Below are 22,418 nucleotides of genomic sequence, written 5' to 3'. Positions count from 1 at the left end.
ACATTAACATTTTACCACCTACTTCAAGTAGGTGGTAATCCACATGCAAATGGGAAGGGGTCCCCAAGGTACCGCTTCCCTTTGTGAATGTTTGTTACAGCATTTTTAAGAGCAGACAGTGGTCCCACAGACCACTGCCTACTCTTTAAAAATAGAAAAGAAAACTTTTCATTTTTGATTTTGAAATGCATCCCATTTTCCTTTAAAGGAAAACGGGATGCATTTCCAAAAAAAAGATTGCTTTATTTAAAAAAGAAATCACGGACAAGGTGGGCTGCTGACCCCAGCAGGCCCCCATCCCCATGATTTTAGCGATTCCTAGGGGGGTCGCAAATTGCGATCTACCTCATTATTATTAATGAGGTAGAGCGATTTGTGACCCCCCCTAGGAATCGCTATATGAAACTCTTTGAAAATTGCAATAACCTAATTGCGATTCTCAGAAATTCGCAATTAGGTATTCGCAATATACAATTTTGATACATGTAGCCCTAAGAGCCTGACAGGGCAGTGCTCCATTTTCAGTGCCTGCCTGGCCTGACTGTATGCACTTTGTTCACTTCCTACCCCATACTTACAACTGCTGTCGGAATGCCTGCTGTTAGATGGACATGAAATGGAAAATGAGAATCAAGATAGTACTAAGGCTTAGGGTCACCTTCTAATTCCGAAGAAAAAGCCATTCCAATCCTCAGTAGCATTAGTCATCAGGTGGCGCTGATCAATGATGTGGTTTGGGAGTTGAATTTACCCCTGCTCCCTTCCTCCTACCAGCACCAGATTTAGGTGTCATTGGTCAAGCATATGCTTTTGCAGCTTAAATTCACACTAGAATTTAAAGTCCGGCTTAGCCACAAACACATGTTCAGAATGTCTTCAAGTCAAGCCAATGACATCACTGATGCATTGCTGTACTTGGCACCAGTAGCCGCCCCTTCCTTCTACTGTGTCACGTTTCATGTTTCAACGTGACACAATAGGAGAAATGAACTGCGTGTTTTGGCATGATACTATACCATAACAAGAACTGCTATTCGATTAGCCATGAAGAGGCTCTTAGGCAGGGTTGTTAGAGTGAAACGTATGTCAGATATAAGCTACAAAAAGATTTAATAAAGATGTATTCACCAATCTGAGATTATTATGGAATTAGGTTTTGTTTTTAAAAGAGAAATATTAAACATTGGAAGTTCACGATTCCTGAACTGGAACTGGAACACTTGATAGTGAACAGCCCTCGCTTTACAGTGCAGCTCTTCATTCAACTGTTTCAGACTCCTTTCATTTAATTCACTTTTAGTGATCTAGCCCTAGCAGAAGCAAACTCTGGGCCTGAAGAACAAATATCTGGCTGCAAGATACTGGGCACAAGCTATGACCAAGGTTTTTGTGACCAGTAAAGATTTTTAAGAACCGAACTATGTACTAAAAGGTTGGCTCCTAAAAATATGAATTCTAGAGGGTCGGGATCCGACCTGCCTCATAAATATTAATGAGATTAAGTCGCAAATTGTGACTCATAATGACTGGGAGCCACCACAGTAACGGTGGCCTGCTGGGGTCAGCAGACCACCATATCTGTGATCGCATTTCAATAAAGTAAACTTTTTTTTCTTGCAGCCCGGTTTCCCTAAAGGAAATTAGGCTGCATTTAAAAAACCCAAGTTTACATATTTTGTATTTTTTTTAGAGTTTGCAGTGGTCCCATGGACCACTGACTACCCCCAAACAAACTTTTTTTTAACATCCACCAAGAAGAAGTGGGCCACAAGGGTCCCTTTCCCATTTGCAAATGGATTACCACCAGCTGCGGCTCGTGCAGGTAAGAGTGGTGGGGCCGGATTTGAGGGGATTTCGACAGACGATGAAAAGGGAAAATTAAATAAATAATACAATTTCCCTCCTTCTCGTCTGTCGAAATCTCTCACCACCCGGCTCCACCCCCACACCACTCTTACCTGCACGGGCTGCGGCTGATTATCACCCCAACTTGGGCTTGTGAAACTTTTCAATGGTTTACAACCACTATTTCAGTCTTAACATAAGTATAGTAATCACTATTTAGAAGGAACGCCTACTCATTCCTTCTCCATTTCCAAATCAATTTTAGGATTTGGTAAAAAGTTACTAAAATGCGTTTAGTATATTGCTGCAAGCGGTTTTTCGATCACAAGCTGTGAATCTGAGAGTTTGCAGCCCAAGAAACTGCTTTGTACAAGTGACCTCAAGTTCTTGAAAGAATCTTTTTATCACTCTTGTTCGCCCCTATGTTGACCCTGAGCATCACTTTTACTTCTTTTTTTTTTTTAAACATATTTTATTTATCAAGAACACATATTATGCAGGTCCCTGTAACCCAGAGAGCACTGCCCAATCATTATCACATCACAATGTCTTGAAATTTTTGTATATTGAAAATAATGCAGGGCATTTCAAACCAACTATAGCCCCGCGAAATCTGAACTGCCCCCCCAAACCCCGGGTCCCACCCCCCGACCGCTAAACTACCCATATCACTTTTACTTCTTGACAAGACATTTCATTGCTTTGAGGCTAGTACTCTAAACCTCAAAAAAATGAATACACTGAAAGCCCATTATTCCGTGTCACTTGGCCAGCAATGAGCTCCCTCTGCAAGCCTCGATTTGAATTACTTCCCCAAACAATGCATAAAGTGCCTAAACTTAGCCTCATTGCGCTGGCCCAGAATACCTTCTCATGCTACGTAGTCCAGCGATTTTAATGCCACAATATCAACTTTGGACTATCGAGCTGCATCGATATTGACTGCAAGGTATTGACTTGCATAGTACTATCACGGCAAATACGCTTTGAGTTAGAATAGTAAATCTACACTCCCCTAACTATGTTCACCTAAAAATACTGTGCAAGTCGGTATCGTGCACTCTGCTTTGTTGGTCGATAATTATTTTGCATTCGATGATGTGGCACACAACCGTCCCACCACCAGCAAAGCTGGCTCAGCTCCACTGACGTGCAACCTCCTTGGCAGGATCACTGTGCTAGCTGCTTGCAGACTCTATGAAAGGACAAACGTAGCAAAGATAACTGCCCTCCCCTTAGGTGCCACACACCATTGTGCCACACGCACCCTCCCTGATTTTGTTAAGGGAGTTGTTTTCACACACTTTAAGAGGCTCTTGGGCTGTCTCGGTTCTTTTACATCTGTATGTGCCTGGGAAAGGCATGCTGAAAGGTTCTGCCTCAGACATCCCTTTAACAAGAATGCAACAAAAGTGTTTCATTTTACCTACTCTGAGGACTGAAAACATAGCTGGTGATGTCACCAGACGGGGATGATGTAAGTCCAAAATAAAACTAAATCATGGTCTTCTCTTTTAATGGCACCACAGTGAAACAAAAACTCTTCACTCCCACTAAATGATTCAAGGAAAAATATTATTTCATTGCAATAGCAAAGCTCCATAGTCCACTGCAGTGTTTTACTATATTGTGTTTAATATGTTTGTATAAATAACCCAAATATTATTTGGACATTTAGGACAATATTGATTAAAACTTTCTGTTACATCAAGCAACAGCTGGTTCTTCTGATTAGTACACAAACATGTACAGTTTTGTGAGGGAAATACCACTTACGCCATGAAGGTAGTCGCCTGTGTGCAGATTACCACTGAAAATATGTGCTCAGGCCCCCAACCCAGACACCTACCAAGCAATATCTCCTCACCTTCATGCACAGTAGCACAAACACACTTGCACACCTAGACATGCAATTCTGATCAAAACCCCAAATTCCACACACATGCAGTGCACATCCTGGACCGTAAGCGCACGCACAATGCTTTTGATAAGCCTGTGCCTTCTATTGAGTATAGTGCAGATGTGCTTAGCACATTTTTTTACCAGTTTGTGACATTTTAGGCCGATGTTCCTGAGAATTCAACAAAAACAAAAAACAAGTACTAATTTGAATGAATCAAAAACATATTTTTTCAATATTCTCACTAGCGCACAACTTCATAAAAAGCGCAGTAACTCATTGTTGGAACTGGCACTTTCTGGTTGGCTGAGGCGGTGTCCTAGTGAGGCAGAATCTACCACTCCCGTCAGGGCTGGGTGATTACGCTCACTGTATAACCTGCGCTCACCCTCGGGTAGCTTGACACTGAGCAGTCAGGCTTATCACAGAGGCAATGTGTGAAGCATTGGCACAGCAATCTCACACAATAAGCACACTGAGCGTCACAAAAGAGACTTCAGACATGGTGTATGTAAATAAAGTTTGCATTCAATACATCAATTAATACAACATGAACATCATGTATTTCTGGGCATAAATCACATTTGGAAATATTATTAGCAGTACTAGACCTAACAGTGTTAAAATGACATAAGTAGTAGGCACTCTTGGAAAAGATCTTACTTTACCGCCCAGCACCCTAATGCGGTGCAAAACGTTGTCAGAACTAGGCCCACCCTGACCATTATTATAACTCAATACCACACTGTTATAGGGTGCACCCCAGATCACAACAATATCAAAAATGTGTACACACTGCTAATTACAACACTGTTAAACAGCACTGTGGGCTAAAGCTGCACGGTAAAAACCAATGTCAAACATAGTACTCTTTTGGCATGGAATCAACATATAAAGCAACACCGCCATTTGGTGTTCTCAATAACAGGAATTCCTCGTGCAGTTGCTCCCACATACTCACTAAGCACCAATACGTGGTGCAAAAGCTATCAGGCAAGTCTGCATGGAGCACATTTGCACACACGCACGCACACAGCACCATGATGCGATGCCACTGATATCCTGCAGGTCAGTTGATAATACAAATGCAGTCTGCGTGGCCCAAACCCTCCTTCACCTTTCAGCTAACCCAGACTACCCTGCGCCCACGGTTTGGAGATAAACCACCCTCTCCCTGATACTAGGCCGATTGCGGCCAGAGTCACACTTAGTCATGGTCTCAGGGAACAGGGCGGGGGTAGGTAGCAGGGCTAATTAGGCGGCAGTCAACAAATGGGGTTTGGCCACCACTCAGGAAGTTCAGCCACGGGATGCAGAGCAGAAGCAGGCTGAGGGCGATAGTCGTTCAATCAAACTATTCCACAATGTGCCTACCGGCACCAGCCCAGTTATGCGCAGCACGGGGAGGGGGTCACGCAGTCTCTTGACCTGCTTTCGGTCGCTCCTGGAAGCGTTCCTCAGCCCAGTCAATCACTCTCATCACCCGGCCCGATACGGGCAACACAAAATTGTAGGGCAAAGTGAGGAGAAGGCAGTTGGTCCGCCGCACTTAGGGGACGAAAAGGGACTGTCGGTGAATGGAAAATGAAACAGAGGAGCCTTTTGGAAGAAGGAGGCACCTGTCAGACACACATAGATCAAAGCAGCACCCAGGCAATCCGAGGCACCTCGGAAAACGAATCTGCTCCTCCACAACTCCCTGGAAATGAGGCACAACATTTGGTGCGCATTGATACGAGACACACCAGACAATTTCGGTCACACACAGTGAAGAGTCGCAAACTCAGTACCACCCTGGAAATGAGGCACAAAGTCTGGTGCGTTTTGATCCGAGTTTCACCAGACAGTTCCGGTCACACACTATGAAGAGTGGTAAATTCCATATCTCCCTGGTAAGGAGGCACAATGCCTGGTGCGTTTTGATACGTGTCGCACAAGACAGATCTGATCACACACACAGGTGCAACTTTAGCAGTACTGCATGAGGTACAATGAGGCCCTACTATAGGCATGCCTTCCCTCTGAGGGTCACAACCTGTGAATAGGACACCCCATGCAATGAGCATGCAGTCGGCATGTCGCACGAGAAAGATGTGACACAATTGACGAAGCAGGCCAAGCTGGATCCCGCAACCAGTGAATACACTCACCACTAACAAGACGATTTTGCGTGTTTAGGCCCCACACAATGCAGGGGCCACACTCCTTTGATGCGGGCATTACTTTTAGGGCTCCACACAAGGCAATCTGGTCTCCAGGCACAATGCTTAGTTCCACGCTCATGCCGCACTACCAGATGAGATCTAGCAGACTAAGTGGTCACTTAAGTTGGCTCCGCTTTACAGGTCTCACAAGTAGATGGTGTGGGTCCCTGAGACATCCACAGGAGAACAGGGGGCAAGCCAACAAGCCCTTGGAGAGCACAGTTCAGGGTGCCACCCAGCAGTAGGTAGTCAGCCCAGGCCAGCCACTATTCAGGAAGGGTGCACAGTTCCTTCCAATTGCAGTACTCCTCCTTGTGCACAACAGATTCCTCTGGCAGTGAGCTTCACCCAGTTCCAGGATGCCCGGTCCCACATCTCCACAAGTGTATTTCAACCCTGCTGAATTATGGCACCAGTAGTTATACTGTAGTGTGACTTTGAAGTTGGGTGTGGTTCACAGGTTTTCCCTTTGAGTCACAGATGTCTCCCCTATGGGTACCATATCCTTTGGGATGTGACCTCTACTCACACTGTGAGACGCAGGAGGTGCACTGCCACCATTACTGTTGTTGGACCCTATTTGTACGACTCTAATGTCCAAAACTCTATGAGGCTAAGGTCAGGGGCCACCTTTTTATCTTCCATGGCTAGTCTCTTTTCAGCCAGGGCTTGCTCTGTTTCCAATCTGGCAAAGGCCTGCTCTTTTTCTAATTTAGCAAGGGCTAGGGTCTGCTCCTTGTCCTGTCTGGCAAGCTCTAACTTCAACATCCTTTCTTCCATCCTGCCCTCCAGCTTTTCAGAGGACATGCCCCTGGAGAACATACATCTACCTGTGGACAAGAAGACATCCCCATCCCCCAGGGATGAATTGCTATCAGTGGATGCCCATGACATATTGTTTGGGGGTCAAGGACAACAAGTTGTTATGTGTATTTTGTCCTTGGGACAATTAGGTCCAAACCCTGCATCACAAACCCTTTGGCTGCCAGGTTGCAGTACCACATTATGGATCACGGAATGGCACTGTCTGCAGCTAAGGTAATATTTTTGCCCATATGTTAATGCTGTTCAAACTTTAACCATTGTGCATCATACGTTTATGTAGGACTTGTTCCTAAATAAGGAGTATAGAGGGGAGTACTCCTTGGTTCGTTGCGCTATTTCACAGATCACAGACACGGATCATCTGTTGGGTGTGGAATTAAACAGCCTCTACCCTCTTTTTGTGTTGCTGTTCAAACTTGTATTTATGGTTCATTAATTGAAAGCCTTTATTGTTAGGGTAAGCACTCTAAGTCAATGTTGTAAGCTCTGACTGCACTACTGACAGTGGTTCCAGTATGAAAATGTGTACACACATTTTCAAAGTTTAGCCTTATAAGGCTATGTATAATGCTCCCAGAATGCTCTCTGGTTTGATGCAAATATTTGCAGAAGCTTGAAAGCAATTTTGATGATTCTTTGCTTTCAAAATAAAATGTTCATTAAAAAAATGAAAGCAGTAAAAAAACATTTTGCTAAACTACTGTAACATTTCAGGTACAATTTCTTTGCAGCATCAGTTAGTAACATGTGTTGATGCATGCAAGTATTTCCCAAAAATATTCCTAATGGAAAATCAGTGTAACCAGTTTCAATAAGATTATGGGAAACAAAAAAAACAAGCATTGGCAAGGCCAGTAGGTCTGAAATTGGTAGTCAGCTTTTTAGTTTTGTCAATGTGTGATTTGTTTTGGCATGGTTTTTGTAAAACCTTATTGGTGTGGGAGCTGCCGGGCCCTCGCCATTATAACAAACATTGGTAAAAGCAAAAATTGTTTTTGGTCTCAAAAAGTACACACTGCCACAGTAGTTACTGGCACTGAACAAAACTACTTTGTGTGCCAATATGCTCCTTGTGAAAGAGCAGAATGCTATCACTCACAGTGAAGCCAGCCGATACAGAGAGAGAGAGAGAATTTTAATAAACAAAAAAGGTCACGGTCAACGCCCGACAAAAATCAGGGGCCCAATTATTAAAGAAAGTCTAAACAGTGCACCCATGGTATGTGTCATTGCATTAAGTGAAGCTACATGGCTTTCGTGAATTCCCAAGAATTTACAGAAGTAGGACAAGAAATAGTACTCCTAGAAAATATTTGTGAACTGCATTTTAGCATGAGCAAATGTGCATGTGTAGATTTGAAATGCGAAAATCTAAGTGTTTGCAATTTCACTTTCCCTCCAGACACTTTTTTCCCAACTCTTGAAGGAGGTTTACGTCTGCCATTATCAAGAGTAAATTTCCAACATTTCTCAGTATGGGAAAAGACTAGAGATGAGTTGTTGAAAACTCTTAAAACATGCAAGTTTGTAGGTTTGCACAGACTCAAAAGGGCATTCTAACCCTGGAACTAATGCTTACCACTACCTTCAGCCCCAGTATGTAGATCTGCGGAAACGTGGCAACATAAGGGGATTGCAAGTATTCAAACACTACTATGGCATTAACCCTGGCATAATCAGAGAGGCTATATCAGAGCTCTTATATAATGAGATTGCTGCCATAATCTTTTGCCGCACTACATGGCACCAAAGGGACAAGTGGATTTTGTTACAGGACAAGTAGATTTATGAAGCAACCTGCCCCGTGGACAAGTAGATATTTTACTAAATTCCACACCCTGAACCCCTGTGTCAGCTCTACTCCCTCCCCACACTCAGGATCTCCCCCACCATTCACTGACACTTTTCGGGCAGGCCTCTGCCCATGCTTGCATGACTTTCTGAAGCTCTGCCTTTGTGGCACTTCCCCTGTCAAGCACCCCTCTCTCCTGGCAGAACCCTTCGAGCTGCGTCACCATATACCGGTCCAGATCAGCCAACTCGAATTAGTCTCCCTTAGGTAGGACCCCCGGCATGGTGTCTGTTGAGGTGGTAGTTCATGGGTGTGGTATGACAGTGCAACACTGTTGTGCAGATAGTGTAAACATCTCAATTTGACGGACGAGGAGGGATTTTGCCTGCAGCATTAACCGAAAAACATAAGCACTTGAATGTAATTCAGATAGGGTGAATACAATAATATATTTCTTCTAACATTTTTATGCTGTCATTAATCTCTCAAAGCTGCAGTTAAGTCAACGGGGTTTTCAGACGTAAGAAGAAGTATAAATATGTAGCATTTCTTCTCGAACACTAAAGTACCCCCAGCGTGACAAACACCTAATGAATAAGATATGTTACAATGCAGAACTGGTTTATTGGCAAGAGGTGCCACATGACTGCAACAAAATGTGCCCTCTTTCTTTGCTGTATAATTTAGTCAGCCCTCCCTGCAACTTAATTTGTTTCTCAGCCTTTCTAATACTTTAGTGCCAGGAAACCTTGTCTTAACTTTAAAAGAGTTTCTGCAGACAAATTAGATTATTACTGTATGTACCTTGAGATGCTTCATAGGCGATTAGTCAAATATGCCAGAATGTGTAAGGCTGGCAGATACTTTAATGTCTAACCAAGCCCAGTGGTTGGTAAAAATTAAATCATATGCGAGCGTTTCCTAAAGGGATGAGAAGGTTTGCAAAGAGTGTAAAGTAAACATTCACTTTGCTCATAGCAAAAGGAACAAGAACGTGTCAAAAACACTTCGACTCTGCATTAAACAATGAAATGAAAGATGACTGGAAGAAAACCCGAGATATTAGGACTGAATGAGAAGTTGGAGCTCACGCCAATCTATGAAAAGCGGGAAATGGACCAAAAGAAACATTCTGGGGGAAACTGGTTCGACAGTAGCCTGGCAAACTTCCTCCAATCAAACTAAAGCATGCACTCCGAAAGGTATTACAGAACCAAATAATCAGCTGCTTACCACAATCCTTCAGTTTGCCGAGAAGAGGGGCTTTTAGGATGCCTCGTTCATGTTATGTGCAGGAGACACAGACACCAGAGTAAGTAAAGAACAGTTCTTGGACACTTTACACCCAACACTAAAGTCCAACGCTTCTATGGGGAGCTTGAAACAAAGACAGGAGAGCAGGGCAATTATATTTCCAAAAGGAACCAAAAATTGAAAACGCTGAAATTCCTCAAGAGACCCATGTTAATAGTTTCTGTTTGTGTACTTGCTTATCCTGTGTAAGCTACTTATTCCTGTAGTGTATGACAGAAGCACTCCAAAGTCCAGAGAGTTTACAGCTATCTGTTTGAATATCAAGCCAGGAAAGGGTCCCTGGCGAAAGGAATAATAGAGCCATTTTAAAGGAGTAATGCGATTTTAGTGATTGAATATTGTGGAGAGGGACTACTGCGGTATATTGACGGCAAATTTAGCTATGATATGCGGCAGCGAAGTAGATGAGAAAGTTTAAGGTGTGGGGTGGCAGTGAAACGGCTAAGTGACTGTGTGGTGGAGAGATGTGGTGCAGACTCATATTGCAGTTGTGGTGGGTCCTGGTGCTTCAGTTTGAATTGGTACTGTACCTACTCAACTAGATGCCACACTGGGATTTAAACATATGATTTGCAGGCTCCGGCCACATGTGTTCTGATCCGTACGTTATCTTGTTTTAATCTCACAGACAAACATCAGAAAACGGTCAAAACTCAAATGCCATCTTTCTGCAGCTTAAAAAAGGATCTAACCGAAGACAGAATGAGTTGAGGGTTACGGACAATGTTTACCTTGGACGGCCACGAGCTCATCTGCGGAGTGCCTCAAGTATCCTCCGACAAACTGATTCTCTTTAATGGGTACTCTAGCCTGCATCATCCACTCTCATGACATCAACACCCTCTCCTACACCAATGACACACAACTCATTCTCTCACTCTTGGACAAGACGCCCAGTACTCAGTTCAAGTTCAGTACCTGCAGGACCGAAATCACGCTTTGTATGAAGTCCAACTGTCGGAAGCTGAACAACAAGAAGACGGAAATCGTGATCTTTGGGAACACCATTTCACAGTGGGGCTCTACCTTGTGGCTAATAGATCTAGGACTGACAACCAGCATTCATGCTAAGAACCTGGGAATCAACAGCAAAGTCAACATGACCACACAAGTCATTGCCATCACTGCCTCATGCTTCCATACTCTGAAAGCTGAGGAAGATTTTCAAATGGCTCCCAAACAGCATCCTGTGCAATATTACATGTCCAGTCATTTGCTGGTCTAAATCTGACCAATTTTTGTGGGTACACGTGGGCATCTCAATAAAGAGCGCAAATTATACAGGCAAACAATGAATGGGCCAAACAGCCTCTTTAAACACCCATGCAAACAAATGGGAAGTTCTGACATAGCCCAATTCTCTTCAACATTACCACTGACAGATACTTCTATGATAAATGTACCATTCTAGAGGTTATGGTATGTATTGAGTACTAAGGCCCAATAACAGTGTTGGCTAGGAATGAGTCATATTTTTTTGATAAACCATACCAAGGAGCAACAACATTTTAAAAAATCCAAAGATACAATGCAGTAAATGTGCTCTTGTGTTTAGGTTGTGCTCTAGAGCTCATAAATCTTCTTGAAAAACTTTTGCCACAATTCAACAATTCTCCTTGAACAAGCTTTGGTACACCCTTAAGGCAAGGAGGCAAGTCCATTCCATAATCATGGCTCTATTTACTACCCAGATATTTGATGACTGTTGCTTTCGCCATTGAAAGAGGTATTTAGATTGGCAATAGACTACAGCATTTAATTAGAATCAGAATTAGAGTCTTCAGAAATATGAAACATTGACATTTGATGTAACCTGTCATCAAGTTCAGCAACTGCAAATCCATAAAAAAAACATGCAAGCCCTACACCCAGGTATGGTAAGTGGAGCTTTTCCTGACAGTGTATATGTGATGCAGCTACAGGGTCAAGCGGATGGAGGGTGCAGCGTCTTTGAGTTGGCCCTGGGCCTTTCAACTCATTGTTGTGTGTGAAATTTCAGGTGAAGGGGCTCAGACATTAACAATTTTTCTTACTTTGATATTTTGGCACACTTTGATTCCCTCCTCATTCTAAGGTATTCGAAGTTTTGACAGACAAAGTTGATGCAAATAAAAACGCTGAAAGTATTAAAGACCTCTCCTAGTCAGAACCTAGCAGCTGTAATTTTTTGAGTGGGTTAAGTGAAGATGCCCTTAAGGTTTTTTCCAACGTGTCTTCATCTGACAACTGTTCATATGTATTGGAGGTCCCCGATGGCCACAATGAGAGTAGAAGCTTTGCTGAGTGACGAGCTATTATTTGAGGCATTTATTGTGGTGATTTGGGAGGGTGCACGCACCTGTCAATCTTAACCCATTATATCATCTGAATCACTAGAGTTCACTATGCTCACATGTCTCATCTTAAGGGAAAGCACTGGGAAGCCAGCAGAGGTAAACCAACCCTAACTTAGAATTTGGACAAGTATTGGATAGCTGGACAAGAATTCAGCCAAAGATGGAGTGTTAAAATAGATTTATTTTATTTATTTCATTTGTATAAATACAAAATATAATACTCTATCAAAAATGACATTTTCTGGGTTTATTTGCCATGAGCACAACTTCTGTAACTAAAGCATTAGAGTATAATATAACACATAACAGTTTGATTTGAGTTTTTAAAATACATTTTTTATCTAAGTGGTCCGAAATCTAATTTAACTATTCGACCTCATATAGAAAAATATTACATTATTGAGACAAAACCCTGAATTGGGGAAGGACTCCCACTTAATGCCTCTGTGAGAATAAGCTATAGTACACCCTTAAAGAAAGGAGATCAGTCCACACCATTACAACAGGATCAATCTAATACCCAGCCATTTGTTGATTATTGCATCTGCCACTGAAAGAAGGATTTTGATAAAGAGATACTCAATTAACGTATTAAATTAGAATTAAATGTGTTAATAAAAAATGTACTAATCGTCCTCAAAGATAGATTATCACATAAAACATTTCAAAAAGCAATTGAGCAACATGAAACCCAGAGCAACTATTCATCATCATAACTTTATTGTCGATCAGCAAGATCTTAAAAATTACATATATTACAAACACAGAAATAGAAGATGATAGAAATTGGTCTTGTTAAAAACAAATGAAACAAAGAATCGATCAACAATAAAGGAACTTCATTCTATAGGAATACAATTTGAAAACCCATGTCTAGATAAAAGCCATAAAAGCGGATCATGTCTTTAATATCCAAATAATAAATTAGTGAATGCTAAACATTAGGGTATATTGCATAAAACACTTTCATAAACAGACCCTATCATTTTAGGTCAAATTTAATTCCCAGTAAATACTGTGCCAAATACCACAATTCTGCTTGTATCAGTACTAAGAATTCTGAAAATGTATAGGTAGTGGCCAGCACCAATAAGCCTACACAAGAGAATAATCCACTTGACCCTCAAGTTCTCATAATATGGACAAAAGAATAACAAGTGGACTGGGGATTTGGGGCTTCCTCTACATGCAGAACAGATAGCATCAGAAGGGGTATTACCTCGCCATTTCAACAGAATAGAGCAACTAATATAATTTGTTATATTAAATTTCATCGCATATTAGATTACATAGTACATTTTTTAGTTTAGATTGCTAAAATAAATATGCTATAGATGGAAAGTTTTATATAACACAAAATTCAAGTTTGGATTTTTCTTAATTTTCAATGTAAGTGTTGTAAACCAGGTAAATTACATCCACGAGAATTGCCATCAGGTCTTGTTATATAAAAGACAGAAGTTCAATTTAGTCTGTAATCGACAGAGGCAACAAATATTCTGCAAGCTCCTTCACCTTAGCATAGTTCATTTATTAAAGAAGTATGTAATTTTGTGGCATCATGACAGTATTATTAATTAACATTGCATATTCGACAATTAAATATTTAAATGCCATATTTCTAAGGCCATTTCTTGCTGAAAGATGCACCCATAAATACTTGTGTATTGTATTTAATAAAATCAATTTGAATAATAGTAGTATAACGTGACATAGGTTAATTTCACAGTTCAGTGGGATTTTTATTTCCCCCGCTTATGGGTACACAGCTGTTGTTACTTTGCTGTTTAAAATAACTATTGTAGTGATAGCATAGAGAAGGCATGTCGTTTTTCATTTCTGAAATGTCATATGGAGAGGGAAGCGGTACAATGCAGTTTCAACTGACAGTCCCCACCACTAAACATTTAAGAAGAAATCGGATAGTCCCCAGCAAAAAATGTTTTAAAAGAATTTGGATAGTTTTAATTGGTGGACTCAATTTTAGTTTTGAACGCAGTAGCCACTACTTTAGAAAAGTAATCATTTGCAAATGTAGTTTCGAAAGGGAAGAACTGGGGTCTTCATACGTGACTGACTGCAGCGAGAGACTGACAGTGCAGTTTGTCATTACTGATTACTCTGCCTTATACTAAATATTAGAACGTCCTCCTACCAGCGCGTGTTAGTGAGAACTAGGCTAAGTTTTGCAGTATTGTTAAATGTGTCTACTCGAAATTACCATCTCTAGTTTTATATACACCACGTCTCCTTAATATGACAGTTTTGCAGAAAATTGAACTAGTCCTTGGTAATAAACCGGGGTGAAACGGCCACTCGCAGCTCTGGGCCTCAGTTGCACCGAAGTCACCATGTCCTTCAATTAGCCGTTGTTTCAAAGATGACGGCATCCTTAAAAGAGAAGAGGTTGTGGCAGTCGCATCTGTAGTGGAAGCTCGGATGCCTCTCTTGATTGCAGGCCGTGCTTCGCCACTGGATTCAAGCGCGCGCCTGTACGCGGTCTCATTACGAAGTTGTGGATATTCTCACTGCCGTGTAAAAAAAAGACGCCGGGGTAGCCCCACGCTGCCACAACCCCCTTTCAGAAGGCAGCGTATTATCGAGGTAATGTGCACCAAATAACGCACCGGGTGAAGAAAGTGTTTCCTACGGGATGGTGGGTTGCCTGTGGCGTCTCTGCCCTGACGTACCTTAAGCAGCGCACGTGCCCCCAGAGGTCACGCTCAGTGCCACGCTGAGGGGAGCTGGCCTAAGGGTGACCTCACGTGCACCGGAAGCGGCAGTTCATAGGTCCCGGTGAGATTGCTGTTGAACTCAGGAAGGTGCGGTAAGAGTGAAAGTTTGTAAACAACAGGTAGCGGAGACAGATTGCATCTGCCACACGGTCATTTTTGGATGACATATGTGCACACGTTAAATGTATTTTTGTTAAATGTTTCATTCCTCGCGTTGAAACTTGGGGGTCTGCTTGCTGGACTGACGAATCACACCAACATATCCCAGATTTCCATACATCATAACTCATATATAAAATTCATGTTATTTATTTACGTGCTAAACATACAGAAACGTGAGCTTCACGCAAATAGTCCAAAAAGCAAACAAAGTAGAAACAGACCGTAGAGTATACAACACGTGTCTGCTTGGGAGGATAGTTTAAGTCCGTGTATACATTCCTTAAGAGTCACTGGCACTAATAACCTGCACTTTAGAAGCTGGCACGTTTCAGAAGCTATCTATGAGCCCTGCATGTTCATCTGTACTTACAAGTGAACGCGTAGCCTACTAAATTACTCGGAAATTAACTTTCATAACACCCCCCTCCAGAAAACATTTTCCCTGCTTGTAACTTGTCTTATTTGTCCAAAACACCCCAACAACAATAAAACGAGCACTACAACTCCACCATACAACAAATGTAAGCTTTTCATGTATCAAACGTACCAAAATCGCACTTCTAGCAAATGAAATGTGTATCATAATTTCTCTAAATTGTTCTCATATCTAAAGGGATTTACAAACATTTGATTTTCCTCCAATAGGAACTCGTTCAAAGACATTTAAAAAAGATAAATTGCCACGTCTTAAATTAGAATATATGTTGTTGACATGTATTTTGTTTGGACCTTCGGCCTCTTCACTTGCCACTGCCTTGTGTCTGTCGACATTGGGTTATATGCAAATTCTCAGGCAATGGAAGGGAGCATGCTACGAGTCCAGGTAACCAGGCCGAGACTCGAAACCAAAATCAGCCCTGGCAAAAATGTTCAAACCAGCCCGATCCTGCTGGGGGAAATAACTAGAATGGGTCCTTGGTGGCTTAGTTGGGTGATGGCAACCTGTCCTGCTCTGAAAGCAGTCCCGTGGTATACATCCCGCTTGGAAAATGCCACAGTAACAGAATCACCAGGCCGAATCCTGAGTTAGCCAAAGTGTAATAAAAATCTTCTGTTTGCAGCGTGGTCATAAGGAAGCCCATACAAAGCGCAGTGAAGCAACAGTCACTACACGCAATTCTGAGAAGGGGCTTGCACTGACAGCACTATGGGACGACGAGGGCAGACCTAAGTTTCAAACCACCCTCACATGCCCCAGTTGACTCTGACAAGTCCACAGACTGCACTGCCCAATCGTGTTTCCCTCTCTACAAGGGATACTCTGTCGGGCCATAGCTTGTAGAAAGCAAATAACATTTTTTGAGTTTCCTTATCGTGAGATATTAAATATGCCAACTTTGAAGCATACTACTCTCCAGTTAATGAGCCATGTGCAGGGAAACAGTTTCAGACAAGGGGTGCCAGAATCAGAATTCTAAGCTTTCTAAATGTAAAGCAGCAAAGACTGGTGTGTGTGTGTGTGTGTCCAGCAAAGACTGCCATCAACCAGTGTGGGGGGGGGGGGAGGGGTGGAGAAGAAATGGGTCACATCCAGGATCTCTAGTTTCAACTGTGAGAACTGCACTCTGATAGCCCCAGTGTTCACCTTGTGAAACTTTATAATTGTGTGCCATTGTTGTGACAACTGTATCTCAAAACTCACCTCCAGAAAAAGCGATTAAACCCTTTCACTTTGTGGTCATCTCAATATCAGGCAGAGCAAGCCAAACAGCAATGTGTCCCACGCAGACCAAACTGGATTCCACGAGAGTGACTGACGGTCGTTTGTAGGGCCAAAGGTGTGAAGTATCTTGAATGGCCCTCTTGACACTTCCTAACATATTAACCGTAGAGCATTCCCTGTAAGGCAAGGCCCAACCCAAGCAGATACAGAGGCTCCCTTTTGGCCATGCAAAAGAACAGGACTTGTTTACTACCAGGGACGGATGGCTCTTTGGGCATCCTGACATTTCTCCATTGGGCTGTAAACTATGGGGCTGTTTACCGGACTAGATGGGCTGCCATGATGACAGCCTTCAAAGAGCTGTGTCTGAAAAATTGTGTTGTAATACACCAATCGAGGGGGTCAGGTTTGGTCGCTACACTCTCTTGCATGGTCCAATGTGGCACTGATTTGATCTATTTTTGCTACTACTGGTATCCGTGCCCAGTCTGGCTCTCAGTCATCACCACCTGTCTGATACCAACACTCTACAACCTGCCCTCCTAGGGAAACACTACCCCTGGCCAAGGAAGTAAAATGTAAACGTTGTTGTAATGCTTGCTTTGTTGCTTTCACCATGATTGTACGTTTTACTTTCCATTTACTTCCAAGTTTTCAGAAGTGGGGGGTGCTTATGTGGCAGAATTCTAGGGGTCCACATGCCACCCTCTGCTCCTTCTTGTGTTTAAAGGCTCTCTCTCTGGCTAGAATCTCTAGCACAGATGTGTCCACTGGGCTCGAACCGAGTGTCCCTACTACAGGTGTGTCCACTGAGTTCAGACTAAGTGCCCAATCTCTGGCAGGGCCCGGGATCTCTAGCTCCGACTCCTAGCACAGGTTGTTCCCTGAGCTTAGACTGAGTGCCATGGGTGTGACTGAGCGTGGGAGCAGGGCCCAGAAACTCCTCTATATCAAGGGCCACTGGAATTATGCCGCAAGGAGGGACAAATTATGTGGTGGGTTGATTATGTTATGCTGCAAGAAAAGGCAAATTATGGGGCCTAGTGCAGCATTTTTTTATAGTATTACTTTATTATTTTGTCATTTTTACACTTGTTAACACAGTCTGGACATTGGTTGCACCTCATTAGCAGCAGTCTAACACCCAAATATAGCAATAAGCAATAAAAAGAAGGCCAGCCAACCTATGCAAAGGGCCTTCCGCTATGCAGCAACACGTGTCACTGTGTTTTTAGTAACTTTTGAACCGCTTGCGCTAGAAACAAGTCTTTTTTGTAAAAATCTGCAGATTATGCAGCAGATGAGGGATTATGTGGCAAATGCAGGAAATATTTAATTATGCAAAAAACGTAGTGACTGCACATTCGCATAATTTCTGTGGCCCTCTTCATATCCCAACCTGAAACTTCACATCTGCAGCCCCAGAGTTGAGCCCAGACATCTATCTGCAATTCTTATTGCAGCTGAAAACAAATTTTACTAACAGCGCCGTCAAGCTGTATCCCAACTGTGCTGATATCTGAGTTTAATCATTAATGACGGGGAGTCTGTTTTAGGCACAGAGTTAGCTATCAGTAGTTTTGCAGGTGCAGTAGTACTGGGGCCCCGGGGTGAGGGCCCCATTTCTCCCCAGTTATGGATTTTTTTAAACTACCTAACCAAGGGATGTGAGACCATGTGTTCTTGCTTCCATTGCGACCATGGCACACTTACTACGCCACTGTTTTAAGGTTAAGTTAATTAATGGAATAGAGTACGTAACTGCAGAAAGCAATAAAACAGGTGCATAGCATGCACTCAACAAAAACAATTTTCACGTATAAATCAAATGTATCATTGAAGGGTTCTGCTATTCTTATATTAAATACGGGCACATATATATTTGCATTTCCCCTACAGTTCCACTTCCCTTGTATTGAAATGATTCAAATTTGATGGCTGTTTAGATACATAATTATAAGTTTTTGGGGTCCCTATTGGTCTGAATTGGTGACACTCCATTGATATTTTGTCGCGCACCCTGGGTGTGTGAGGCGGGCGAAAGAATGAGTGAGATGTTTTCAATATGTCAAAACCTACAGCCAACGATAAGTGTAGGTCCCGGCCCGCATTGTTCCCCAGGTGAAACTACATTTTAATGAGCTCTACACTTGCAAATTAGGGATGGGGGGGGGGGGGGGTCTAGAATGATGATTTAAAAAGAAAGCATGTAAATCAAGACTGGAAGAAATGAACTACCAAGACCAAAATGCACTTGGGTACGTCTTGTGATCGCCAGGGAAGAAACGGAGTTTGAGGACACCTTAATCTGTAGCCTGGCACCTGATGTTATTTCATATTCGGGTACCATCTTCCCAAACTAAACGAGAAACCGTGTTCAGTGTGAAAAACAACTTTTGTCAAGACAGGAGGAAACAATCTGAGGCTTGGAATTTTATAATTTGGACAAAGTATCGGAAATTCCATGTTTGCTCTGTGCCTTTGTTGCATTAATACAGAAGGCATTAACCGATAATAATAAGTTCGCTGAATATCCATTTTTGTGTAATCTTTTAAGGCGCTCTAAAGAGGGGTGGCTTTGTGGTTTTATTTCCTCTTGGAAATCTGAGAATATGGTATGTATTGTTGACCGAATGTTTCCTTTGGCTACCTCGGTTTTCTCTCCTGTGTCATATTTCTAAGTGGTGGTACACCGTTTCCAGGAATAATGAGCGAAGCGACTCCAGGGGGGCAGTGTCCATGAAGTGAGTAAGTTTGAGTTAAGAACCGCCAAGTTGCTACTAGCCAAGCCTCAGACAGTCCATCCACTCATCCTTTCCAGACCTCTTCCAAAAAAGACTGCACGTGAAGTGTTCCCTTAAGGGGCGCGCGACAACACAGGCCCCCTGAGAAGCGAGCCTTCACAGAAAAGTGCTTGGCACTCGTTTGTACCCTACTGGCAAATGAAAGGCTTACTATAAAACATGCAAAACTACTTTTCAACTTGTATAGAGTCACTTTAAGTTCTCGAGTATTGCCTGTGGTAGCTGTCACTGTGATGCCACTGTCTCACTCTCATCTACTTCTCACCTACTGCCTTGTTTTGATTTATGGGCATGTCTAGAAAGACCCCTGAAGTTTTGATCGGTTTTCTGTCGCATGAGCACGCGCGTCCACCCGGAGTTAAGTGCAATTACAAAACCTTCAGCACCTTTTTTTTTTTTTAAGTTGAAGCCAAAAACGTTATTTTGCTATGTTTGTGTATCTGTTTCAGAAAGTGTTTGCAGAACACCTTTCTTTCCCCTCTCCTGCCAGAGCAACGTCTCTCTGTGTCGCGTCCACTTACCAGGTAACCAGGGCTCCACAACAAAGCGCAGCCTGCTTCCTCCTTCCACGGCCGCCGGCCGGCTGGAGCACGCAGCGGCCACCGCAGTGGGCACAGGCAGGGTTCATGCAAAAACGAAAAAGAAGGAATGGTGCAACTTTGGCCCGCGCATCCTCAGCACGCCGTAAAGTGGTGCTTTCTGAATGCGCAGCCCTCAGCCATCCCGGGGCTGGCAGCCACACGCCCGCACTGGGGTCCTCTGTGCAGAGGCTGCCCGGCTGTCATGACCTCTGCGCCCATGCCAGTGCCCTGTCTGCGGGCGGAGGGCTCATCTGCGCGCGTGGGGCTGAGCCCCTGCTGCTGCGGCGGGGTCCCCTCTTCGGGTTCCGGCAGGAGGACCCCGCTGACAGGCTACGTGCTCCGGACAGAGGGAGCAGTGGGCTGTGGGGGGTTGTCCGGCAGAGTGCAGGGCTCCGCCACTAGCAGTTACAGGCGCTCTCCGCTGGGGCTCTGTGTGCCTGCAGCTGAGATGCTGCTGCTGGACTGGGATGGGGAGGGCGGGCGGGGAGGAGGACGGGGGAGGGAGGGGTGCGCTCCGTCCGTGGCTGCCCGGCACAGAAGGGGACACCATACCTGCCCTTGCTCCTGCCGTCCCACAGACATTCATGGTGTATACTCGGAGGTTGAGTGGTTTATTGGCCAACCTGCGCTGTCTAAACCGAGGGGCCTCTGTTTTCATAATCCCGGCTTTCCTACCCAGCAGTGTGATCTTGGTCGGATAGTTCCATCTACCTCAGCATTTGTTTCCTTTTAGCAGAAAATGGGGACCACTTTCAGATTGGTGTTCTCTGCTGTCCCTGGACGTTCGCGTTGTCCTTCTTTGAAAATGCGACGCTCTCTCTCGCATGTCAAATAAGCTAGGAAAGCGCCTCTTTCTGATCCTGCACTTTTGGAGTTTTCTGAAGTGGCAGGACTGTGCATTTAGTCACAGTACATAGACTTTTCCATTGTGCCAGAGCAGACACATCAGAAAAGTACCTTGTTTAACATGAAGAGGATGTCTGCCTATGGGACCAGTAGTAGGGCGAGTTGACATCTAGTTTCGGGGCAAACTCCCTTTTAACCCACTATAAGCGCCCCCCTTTACGCGCTAATTGCTTTTTATTTATATAACGGAAGCTCCGCTTCCCACTGGATGCATCGCGCAGTCTGCAGTGTAATTGGGAACTTCCAGCCGGAGGCAGCCCTGCTGGTGGCGGCTGCAGGGGTCTCATCCCTCCTTCGATGCCCGCGTGCCCTGTTCCCATGCCCTCCCCGCCACCCCTCCAAACTCAGACACAGAAAAAAGTAAGAATCGGAGGGTTGGTGACACACCGTCTGACACTTCACTGCTGAGTGTGTGATTTCATGATTCATTTGTCTAAACGTATCCACGAAACGAGGGGAAACCCGGAACACTGGAGAGCTTGAATGAAGGACTCCTCTCAGACAGCGCGCTCTCGCTCTAATAATGGAAAACAGAAATCACTTCCTAGAAGTGACTCCCCTGCGTTGGCGAGTGGTCATTGCCTCCAGTTCCGGCAGACCCGCTCAGCCGTTCATCCTCCTGGTGTCCTTGCTAGTGAAGCACACTCATAAAGCGCACACAACAGAATGAATTATGTATAGGCGCAGGTAAAGTGTTAATATCACCGAGCTCGATGCTCAGCTATCGACTTCACAAGAATGCGGGGGACGACTTTCGTACCTGACATGATTAAACTGCTGATACGCTGGGGTAACCTCGCGTAATTTAACGTTACACTGGTTATGCTAAATTCATAACATTACGCTACCTCACTAAGAAGCATAATTAAGCGCCATTAGTGGTAAAACTTTAGCACAAACACATAAATAACTCGAAAACGTGTGTTTTTTATGTGCTTTGTTTAGTGTGAAATGCGAATGTTCCATTGAATATAACTAACTACATGTCATTTCACATACCTGTTCCAATATTTCATGTAATTAAACTGGCAAATTGCATAATTGTATATTATTGCAACAAAGGGAACTCCAAGTTAAATGTCAAACCGTGCCTGTTACCAATTTCACTATTTTATTTGGAAAATGTCAAAGTCTTGCCACTAATATTTTGATTTGTTTTACTGTTCTCCGCCCTAAACGGTACTGTTTTTTGGGTAACCATCTCCTGTCAGGTCATTGTGGACACTTTCCAGTTCTGGAATTACATATGGCCAAGTAATGCATTCTGGGTATTGTGGTCTTCTTTTAATTGGATTGACCTAATTAGACTAATACACCCGAAAATAATAATTTGTAGAAGACAAGTTCAAGC

General features: G+C 43.4%; 1 protein-coding gene across 1 annotated transcript in view; it reads right to left on the bottom strand.

Moving 5' to 3' along the window:
• GLIS3 (GLIS family zinc finger 3) overlaps positions 1-20,526 on the bottom strand; it is a 773,572-nt gene extending 753,046 nt beyond the window's left edge. Inside the window, exon 1 of the mRNA XM_085632942.1 lies at positions 20,102-20,526. The gene's annotated coding sequence lies outside the window, so the exon portion shown is untranslated. The remainder of the gene's footprint in view (positions 1-20,101) is intronic.
• Positions 20,527-22,418: the final 1,892 nt, after the last annotated feature.

Source organism: Triturus cristatus, chromosome 2_1 (assembly GCF_964204655.1).
Source record: "Triturus cristatus chromosome 2_1, aTriCri1.1, whole genome shotgun sequence".
Lineage (NCBI taxonomy): Eukaryota > Metazoa > Chordata > Amphibia > Caudata > Salamandridae > Triturus > Triturus cristatus.
Note: the sequence above shows the minus strand (reverse complement) of the source record. Positions and strands in the feature narration are given on the sequence as shown.